The following is an 11,241-nucleotide window of genomic DNA, read 5'->3' on the forward strand; positions in this document are numbered from 1 at the left end:
ACTGTGGTGGTGTGATTTCCAGGTCCTCCTCACCAAATGATACCACATTATTGATATAGTCATTTCTCTCTATGTGTTTTATTAAGGCTTGTGCGCTAGCTAAAGGTCGAGGATTACAAGTGCACTTGGTATATCTTACAAAGTATTGGCCTAAAAACAATATTTGATTGAGTGCACACTTTTATTCTTCAACCCACATAGTTCTACAGTTTGACTCTCATACAAAATATACAGTAGTAAGAGATATTATTGCCAAGATACTTGCGAAACAGTAGAAACAAAGTAACTGGATATATCAAAATATAAGGACAAACAGCATTTACAAATAACATAGAATGCCAAAACATGTATTTATATGAAGTGCAATTGCAGCGTCAACAAGTTTCTGGGAAATCAAGATATATGGTTACTATAGGTAGAGCATACAAAATATAGTTGAACCCACTAGACAAGGGTGAATTTCCAAATTTGAATTTGGGGTGAATTTCCAAAGTTGATTCAACAACTTATTTAAACTTGGGGGGGGGGGGGGAGGGGGAGGTGAGCTAAAACTGTGGTGGTGTGAATTCCAGGTCCTCCTCACCAAATGATACTGTCCACATTATTGATATAGTCATTTCTCTCTATGTGTTTTATTAAGGCTTGTGCGCTAGCTAAAGGTCGAGGATTACAAGTGCACTTGGTATATCTTACAAAGTATTGGCCTAAAAACAATATTTGATTGAGTGCACACTTTTATTCTTCAACCCACATAGTTCTACAGTTTGATTCTCATACAAAATATACAGTAGTAAGAGATATTCTTCAACCCACATAGTTCTACAGTTTGACTCTCATACAAAATATACAGTAGTAAGAGATATTATTGCCAAGATACTTGCGAAACAGTAGAAACAAAGTAACTGGATATATCAAAATATAAGGACAAACAGCATTTACAAATAACATAGAATGCCAAAACATGTATTTATATGAAGTGCAATTGCAGCGTCAACAAGTTTCTGGGAAATCAAGATATATGGTTACTATAGGTAGAGCATACAAAATATAGTTGAACCCACTAGACAAGGGTGAATTTCCAAATTTGAATTTGGGGTGAATTTCCAAAGTTGATTCAACAACTTATTTAAACTTGGGGGGGGGGGGGAGGGGGAGGTGAGCTAAAACTGTGGTGGTGTGAATTCCAGGTCCTCCTCACCAAATGATACCACATTATTGATATAGTCATTTCTCTCTATGTGTTTTATTAAGGCTTGTGCGCTAGTCAAAGGTCGATGATTACAAGAGCACTTGCACAGCACACCTGGATATTCTGTAAACATGCTTTTCAACCAGGTCCTCCAGGAACAGTCCAATAAATGTTTATTGCCAAATTTGCCGTCAGCACCTCTCCTCTGGTCCTTATTCCCTTTTGTTTTGTTCCCTTCTTCAATTTTTGCAGCAAGCAAGTCGATGTACCCGTCGAAACTCAATTTGTGGCTTTTCTGGGCTGCCTGCAAAAAAACATCTCCATTAGTCGAATGTTCAATAATCAAATATCCAAACACACTACTGATGATACACTGCGTTCTGGGCCGGTAAGGCCAACAAAAATAAATGTTGGTGTTATTAAAGGTTTCATAGCAACAAACAACCAAACAAATTAGGTTGGGTTTTTACCTTTCGTTTCTTCCTGGCCGAGTCCTTGGAGGAGGAGGCTGCGGGGGATTCCTTGGAGGCTGCGGCGGCTGCCTTGGCTGCCTGCAAAAAAAAACATCTCCATTAGTCGAATGTTCTAACATTACAAGAATTATACATGAACATTACAAAAATTATACAAGTGTATAGGCCGTGTACACCAAGTATACACAATGTATCATCGGTTATATATTGTCCAATGTATACACCAAATTGTGCACACAAAGTATACGTCCTGTACAGGCAGTTTACACCACGTATACCCAATGTACAAAGAATATAGACCATTTACACCATGTATACACAAGTTATCATCGGTTATATATGGTCCAATGTATACACCAAATTGTGCACACAAAGTATACGCCCTATACAATTTTGTACACGAAGTATATGACCTGTACAGGCCGTTTACACCACGTATACCCAATGTACAAAGCGTATAGACCGTTTACACCAAGTATACACAATGTATCATCGGTTATATATGGTCCAATGTATACACCAAATTGTGCACACAAAGTATACGCCCTATACAATTTTGTACACGAAGTATATGACCTGTACAGGCCGTTTACACCACGTATACCCAATGTACAAAGCGTATAGACCATTTACACCAAGTATACACAATGTACAAAGCGAATAGACCGTTTACACCAAGTATACACAATGTATCATCGGTTATATATGGTCCAATGTATACACCAAATGTTTTGCACGAAGTATACGTCCTATACAGGGCGTATGCCCAACGTACCAAGCGTACAGGCCTTGTACATCAAGTATACACAATGTATCATCGGTTATATATGGTCCAATGTATACACAAAATGGTGCACACAAAGTATACGCCCTGTACAGGCCGTTTGCACGACGTATACCCAATGTACAAAGCGTATAGACCGTTTACACTAAGTATACACAATGTATCATCGGTTATATATGGTCCAATGTATACACGAAATTATGCACGCAAAGTATACGCCCTATACAATTTTGTACACGAAGTATATGACCTGTACAGTCTTACATCATGCAATACCAAATCATTTATAAAAATTATGGGATACGATACCTATCAGTTTGACGCACAGCTTCTCGTATTAGGTTTAGGTTGAAGAATAAAAGAAAATATTCCAACGGAGATGCATTTCTCGCCGGCATGTTCTTTGGCCCTGGGTTCCCAGTGAATGGCTTATTTTGCACCGGTTCAGGCGGCAATACACGGAACCACACTCCAGCCATCTTGTACGGCGCAAGGCAGAACGCACGTGTTATTATGACGTCATTTACGTAAAATGACGTTATAACAAAATACCGCGTTATGGAAGTCATTTATGTCATTCTTTTCAATGTTGATATTATTTTTAAGAATTATATGTTTCGAAAATAATATACATGCATGCATTGCGTAAACATTTTAAAAATAATTTAGGGCAATAATATTATCTGTTGCTTGAATTTTTGAAGTTATTGAGAAACAAACAATCGGAACAAAATTATGCAACAATATGTTAATTACGATGAATTAATAAAATTAATGCACATGAACATATGCTGTTTTAGTGTAATGTTTAGCAATAAAAAAAAACACATTAACTTTTATTTCAACAATTGATATAATAATTATGCAAATTTTGATGGCAGATAAAAAGATCTTAGTTTGTGTAACTATGTATCAAGAAATCCGTTAATTCTAGCGCAATAAATCTCTTTTAAAAATCAAAATAATAAATTAATATGTCAATAAATTACAATTGGATACTTTATTGTTCATAATAACATACGATGCTTTTATATTTATTGACGTATATTTAATAAATCATATGGAAAAAGTGTAAAGTTAAAATCGGCCTAAAATCGGCCCCGTGGCACTCTGGACAACTGTGTGATCGGCCCAAAATCGGCCCTGTGGCACAGAAGTGGTTAAAGAGTGATTGAAAACGTGTTTTCATCGACTTTCATTTAAATTATATTTACCTATACCAAGGACTGCACATTTTGGATATATATATATATGTATATGTAATGAAAGCGCTTACGTTTTATATATCGTGTTGTTAATTTCTTTTATTTTAACCACTTATGTGCCACAGGGCCTATTTGGGCCTATTTGAATATCTACGTTCAGTGCCACGGGGCCTATTTGGGCCTATTTGGAAAAGAAAAAAATATTTTTTTTAAAGATACAAATTAAGTGTTACAGGTTTTCCGTGTATTTCATAAGCTATAGTTCGTTAATATTTTTATCAAAAGGAAACAATATCGAAAATTTGCAACGTCAGTTATCTCTGTCAATGGCCGAGTGGGTCATGTTTTGACTTTTGAACAGACCGAGTGCATCCCTGGTTTGAATCCCGCTAAGTGCCATTGATGAGTTTTGCCTGCAGATTTATACTCGGATGTTATTGCCGGTGTAACGAAGAATTTTGACCCGGGTTGAAAATTGACCCGGGGGTCATTTTTCCACGTTGAATATTGAGACCAAAGGTGTTGAATAAAGACCCTAATCCGTTGAAAATTGACCCGCATCGTTGAATTTTGATCATGAAACCGGTTCAAAATTCAACAGCAAAGAAGCACAAATTAACGAATCAATATTAAAACTTGAGTCTATTTAATTAAAAATTATCAGTTTTTATTTATTTATTCTTTAGATTTACATCTTTCAACGTTGGGGGGGGGGGGGGGGTAAAATGAGACTTAAATTATTATGAATTTACATAGTATCCCTTTAAATATGTACATGTAATAACTATTTTATTCATAATAAACTTATCGCGTATAATTGATGTTTTATGTGATATCTATATATTTTTAAAGAAGTATATGTTTTTTAATAATATTAGTTTACATGGTTACACGTTAAAATATTCAATTCCGTAAAACTCTTTTTTTTTTAAATTACAATACGTCATATTATTTAATTTTGGTTTTACGTTCACCCAGTAAATTGAAACTTTGATATTGTTCGTTGTAAATTTTCTGAGTGGGTGTAAATAAAAAAAAATTACAGTTTGTCATATTGAGATTTTTGTGTTTGCACCCACTCAGTTTGTTAAAACTGTGACTATCTGAATTTTGTATTCACACCCATCCAGCCAATAACAGTTTACAAAATGATGATATGCTAACATGATTGTACTCTTTCATGAACAATGCTGTAGTAACTATATCTTGAAGCCGATTTTTGGTGTTTTATTTGTTCCGTTAGAATAACTTCTGATGTAACTAAATATCATCAAATCGCAAATTCTTCTAGGCATTAACAATTCTGCTTCATGGAATCTGTAGCAAGTTAGCAACCTAATTTTTGTACAGGATGACAATAGAATTTTGCTTTAACGTTTCTAAATTGCTTTGATCACAAAAATTTATCATAAATTTACTAACAGTAATTGTTTTCGTCAATAAATTGGTAAATTGCATTTTTTGAATAAAAATGAGTAGTAGAAGATCATACAGCAGCGTTGGAGTAGATGAGTGACCTTCCTTTCACTGCCACCTACATTATTAATTTAATTCAAACGTGTTAAATGTGTATATAAGACATGAGGTACTTGAATATTAAATAATTATCTGAATATTTATCATATATGATTGTATGACATATCGTTGGTAGAATTGTTCACTCACACCTATATTAACAAACATATCACCTTCATTTATACCTGCAGAGATACAAACATAAGAATGAGATTTTCATGATCCAGCCCATTTGAAAAGAACAGTAAATAAAAGGGAACTGTATATAAAGTAAAAATACAGGTAAAATACTTAAATAGGTTTAAACAGTGTACCTTAAGAGAATCAAAAACGCTTTGGAGATCTAATATAAGTATAAACATGGGAAACAATTATATGAAATATCAGAACTACCATAAAGTATATAGTTCATATAAAATGGTACACTAATGTCAATAAGTTGTTTAAAAAGTTCGTCTCTTTGTTGAGTGTATCTTGGAAATCCAGGGGAAAAATCACATTTCCTTCAGATTCATTACCACAGTATAAACATCGACTCACATCAGATTAAAAAAAAAAATCCTTAAATAAGTAAGCTTTACTAGCTTTATTCCGTAATTGACGTAAAATAATATTTCCTATTGTCTTAACTGAAAGGTTTGTAGGCTCTAGGTATATTTTGTTTTTGAAGTTTTGATTTAAAAGAAAGATAAATTTGATGAAATTTTCTTTTCTGCATGAAGATTATTCCATAATTTACATGTAGACGCGCGAAACAAAGCTATTGTAATAAGTATATAGTGGTAGATAGTAAAAAACTAATTTGATCTATGATTATATGCATGTTCAGTAAGAAAATATGATTGAATTCAATTTAACATATCTTGTGGTGCTAAACCATTTATATTCTTGTAGAATATAATTAGTTTATGGTTATCCCTTCGAGAGCAAGGTTTCCAAATTAAGCTCACTATATGAATTATTTTAGAAGAATTAACTATTATCCCTGTCACTGTCCTGGTTGCTTCAATTTGTACATGTTTAAGCAATTCGGATTTTTCCTTGATACAGCTGCTCCAAACAATATATCTATCAGTTTTATACTTTTCGCATACCTTTTCATGTATATACCATTAATATAATTAGATCAACAATCCTCCGACTGTATATTTATATGCAAACCTACTTGTTTTTAAATTGATAACATTTTTGCTGTAGAGGGTATATGTTTTTAATTTTGAGAAAATATATTACGTCAGTTGCCTGTGTTTCTAATTTACAGGTAAATAATAGAATTGAAAACTCAAAATAATAGAAATAAATTGCATTTTTAAGAAGAACTATTACTGTATATGCAGAAAATTGTATGGTGCTTCAATAAAGTTAATCAGACAAGTTTATGAAAAATTATTTTTAAGTCGTAAAAAATTAAAAACATGTGTAAATATGAATATGCTGTATATATACGTATAAAAAAACCCAGTATATATGAAAAAGGATAAAAATATGACAACCATTCATTTATTATTTTGTCAGTGAAATATTCTGACTTCTTCAAATTAAGCATATGTATCTGGCATTATATCCTTTTGTCTTGATATAAATACATGTATATATATACCCTTTACCCAATAAAGCAGTACAGAGATTATATATTTTCAGTTATTAGAAAAATATACAACGTCAGGTGCCTGTCGAATAGAGCTCTGTTGAATTGCCTTAAAAGTGACGATAACGGGCAATATGTTTGTTAGATATATATATATCAGAGATTGTGACAAGTTTAAACTTAAAATTCTGTCACATGAGGGAATGAAAACCATGTCATCTATGTCAAAAAGTATTCTAGCCCTGCTCCATTCCGAATCAAACGGTCATCTTCTTAGCTTTATTTACATAGTATTGTAATAATAAATGGATATCATTGCATATTTTCAATCTAAAAATTAAATGATTAATTGGACATATCAGCCTAAAAGAAATTAGCCACGTCCGCATAAGTATCGGACAGTACATGTATGTACATTTTAAAACTGAAACTTTCAAATATGTGCATGATTGTACATTTAAACCGTGTAGAGTAAGTTCCAATTCAGATCAAAACTCTGAGGTTTGGGTCAATTCTCAACAGGATCAATTTTCAACGGGTTGAGGTCATCAGAGTTTAGAAAAATCTTTCTCATACCGTTGAAACATGACCCCGGGTATAAATTTCACGATTTTGGTCTCAATTTTCAACGTTGAAAAATGACCCCCCGGGTCAATATTCAACGATGAAAAATGACCCCCGGGTCAATTTTCAACCCGGGTCAATATTCTTCGTTACACCGGATTTACGTATAAACTTATGTACGTGCATACATGTTCTTTATATTTCCCATGAACTCTTTTTCACGTGTTTTTTATAAATGTATTTCATACGCAAATTATTTGGGGGAAAAAAAGGAACTTTTCCTAGGTGTATGGAGTTGCAACTGTATGTATAAACGAATGGATTCTGATTCAATCGTAATAATTTATATAAACTTTGAAAGGGATATTTCTATTTTAAGCAACTGATTGCCGTATGATTTAACTTGTTGAAAGCTTACATGTAGAAGAGCAATGCATTACAACAAGCCAATTTGTTTTCTTCTGTGAATTTGTAGCTCTTACAACAAGTTAAATATACCAGAAATTGATTAACATTTAACGTCTCTTTATTAGTAAAAAAAAAGGAAGCATTTTTAACACAGCTCCACAAAAAAGTTATGCAATTCAAAGATGTCTGTTTTGTGAGTATACTAATAACACCCCCCCCCCCCTCAGTTCTACATGTTCTTTAATGTGTCTTCCTTTATTTTCTAATATACAACCTTACCTTAACCATTTATTTTTAATGCATGAGAGGGTGTACGTGTGCGTGTAAGTGAATGAGAGGAATGAGATGAGCAAAGGTCATCATGTTTATGCTTTGACAAAATCTGTATGTCCTTTATTTTATTTGGACATATATATATATATATATACATGTATTGCTCTGATAAGCTGTAATGCTTAAAGACATAAAGAATTGAATGGAATTGATCCTTCTGACTACTCGAATGACCCTACAACCAGTGTTTGATAACGAGCCATTTCACACCACACAAAAGGAAAATATATATGCGCTTACAATCTTTCCAAAAATAAAATGACCATCTAATTAACAAACGATTCTGTCATAAAGATGAAAAATAACTTAAGTTATGATCTCATATACAGACATCATAAGTGTTAAGGATAAAACAGTTTGATTGGAGGTAGCACTACAATATTAAATATTGTAGTGCATGAAATATAAAATTTTACCAAATATTTAAAACTTTATTTGCATGTAAAATCAAAACAAAGTTTTTGAAATATTCCCGTAAACAGTTTATCAAATAAAATTACATTGTATAAATAAAACATTGGTAGCAAGAAACACACACACCTTCAAATTTGAAATCAAGTCAGGGCCTTTTCACTACCACCCCCTCCCCCACACCGTCCTCTAGTGATCTTGATTTTTTTTTCTAAAAACTAAGAATGTATCAGACTCTCAGACTTCTAACGTGTTGAGTTTTATCTCATAAAAAATTCAGTCCCTGCCATCGGCAAATAACCCGATGTAAATGGAATAACTCTGGGATTATTTTTCGTCAGCCATGTTTTGACGTGAACCCTGGTATTTATAAATGATATAGTAATTATAACGATTATTCAGGGGGCCGTGGCGCCAAGAACGGCATAATTATTGAAGGTTCTGAGACCGGTCACCCCCGGGCAGGACCCCCACCCTCAGGAATCCGGGGTCACCTAATTGTCACAAGTCCTAGTTTAGGCGCCCTGCGCCTTGTTTATGTCCCTATATAATATGATAATATAGTTATTATAACGATTATTCAGGGCGCCGTGGCGCCAAGAACGGCATAATTATTGAAGGTTCTGAGACCGGTCACCCCCGGGCAGGACCCCCACCCTCAGGAATCCGGGGTCACCTAATTGTCACAAGTCCTAGTTTAGGCGCCCTGCGCCTTGTTTATGTCCCTATATAATATGATAATATAGTTATTATAACGATTATTCAGGGGGCCGTGGCGCCAAGAACGGCATAATTATTGAAGGTTCTGAGACCGGTCACCCCCGGGCAGGACCCCCACCCTCAGGAATCCGGGGTCACCTAATTGTCACAAGTCCTAGTTTAGGCGCCCTGCGCCTTGTTTATGTCCCTATATAATATGATAATATAGTTATTATAACGATTATTCAGGGCGCCGTGGCGCCAAGAACGGCATAATTATTGAAGGTTCTGAGACCGGTCACCCCCGGGCAGGACCCCCACCCTCAGGAATCCGGGGTCACCTAATTGTCACAAGTCCTAGTTTAGGCGCCCTGCGCCTTGTTTATGTCCCTATATAATATGATAATATAGTTATTATAACGATTATTCAGGGGGCCGTGGCGCCAAGAACGGCATAATTATTGAAGGTTCTGATACCGGTCACCCCCGGGCAGGACCCCCACCCTCAGGAATCCGGGGTCACCTAATTGTCACAAGTCCTAGTTTAGGCGCCCTGCGCCTTGTTTATGTCCCTATATAATATGATAATATAGTTATTATAACGATTATTCAGGGCGCCGTGGCGCCAAGAACGGCATAATTATTGAAGGTTCTGAGACCGGTCACCCCCGGGCAGGACCCCCACCCTCAGGAATCCGGGGTCACCTAATTGTCACAAGTCCTAGTTTAGGCGCCCTGCGCCTTGTTTATGTCCCTATATAATATGATAATATAGTTATTATAACGATTATTCAGGGGGCCGTGGCGCCAAGAACGGCATAATTATTGAAGGTTCTGAGACCGGTCACCCCCGGGCAGGACCCCCACCCTCAGGAATCCGGGGTCACCTAATTGTCACAAGTCCTAGTTTAGGCGCCCTGCGCCTTGTTTATGTCCCTATATAATATGATAATATAGTTATTATAACGATTATTCAGGGCGCCGTGGCGCCAAGAACGGCATAATTATTGAAGGTTCTGAGACCGGTCACCCCCGGGCAGGACCCCCACCCTCAGGAATCCGGGGTCACCTAATTGTCACAAGTCCTAGTTTAGGCGCCCTGCGCCTTGTTTATGTCCCTATATAATATGATAATATAGTAATTATAACGATTATTCAGGGGGCCGTGGCGCCAAGAACGGCATAATTATTGAAGGTTCTGAGACCGGTCACCCCCGGGCAGGACCCCCACCCTCAGGAATCCGGGGTCACCTAATTGTCACAAGTCCTAGTTTAGGCGCCCTGCGCCTTGTTTATGTCCCTATATAATATGATAATATAGTTATTATAACGATTATTCAGGGCGCCGTGGCGCCAAGAACGGCATAATTATTGAAGGTTCTGAGACCGGTCACCCCCGGGCAGGACCCCCACCCTCAGGAATCCGGGGTCACCTAATTGTCACAAGTCCTAGTTTAGGCGCCCTGCGCCTTGTTTATGTCCCTATATAATATGATAATATAGTTATTATAACGATTATTCAGGGGGCCGTGGCGCCAAGAACGGCATAATTATTGAAGGTTCTGAGACCGGTCACCCCCGGGCAGGACCCCCACCCTCAGGAATCCGGGGTCACCTAATTGTCACAAGTCCTAGTTTAGGCGCCCTGCACCTTGTTTATGTCCCTATATAATATGATAATATAGTTATTATAACGATTATTCAGGGCGCCGTGGCGCCAAGAACGGCATAATTATTGAAGGTTCTGAGACCGGTCACCCCCGGGCAGGACCCCCACCCTCAGGAATCCGGGGTCACCTAATTGTCACAAGTCCTAGTTTAGGCGCCCTGCGCCTTGTTTATGTCCCTATATAATATGATAATATAGTTATTATAACGATTATTCAGGGGGCCGTGGCGCCAAGAACGGCATAATTATTGAAGGTTCTGAGACCGGTCACCCCCGGGCAGGACCCCCACCCTCAGGAATCCGGGGTCACCTAATTGTCACAAGTCCTAGTTTAGGCGCCCTGCGCCTTGTTTATGTCCCTATATAATATGATAATATAGTTATTATAACGATTATTCAGGGC

This window comes from Magallana gigas, chromosome 4, assembly GCF_963853765.1.
Source record: "Magallana gigas chromosome 4, xbMagGiga1.1, whole genome shotgun sequence".
Lineage (NCBI taxonomy): Eukaryota > Metazoa > Mollusca > Bivalvia > Ostreida > Ostreidae > Magallana > Magallana gigas.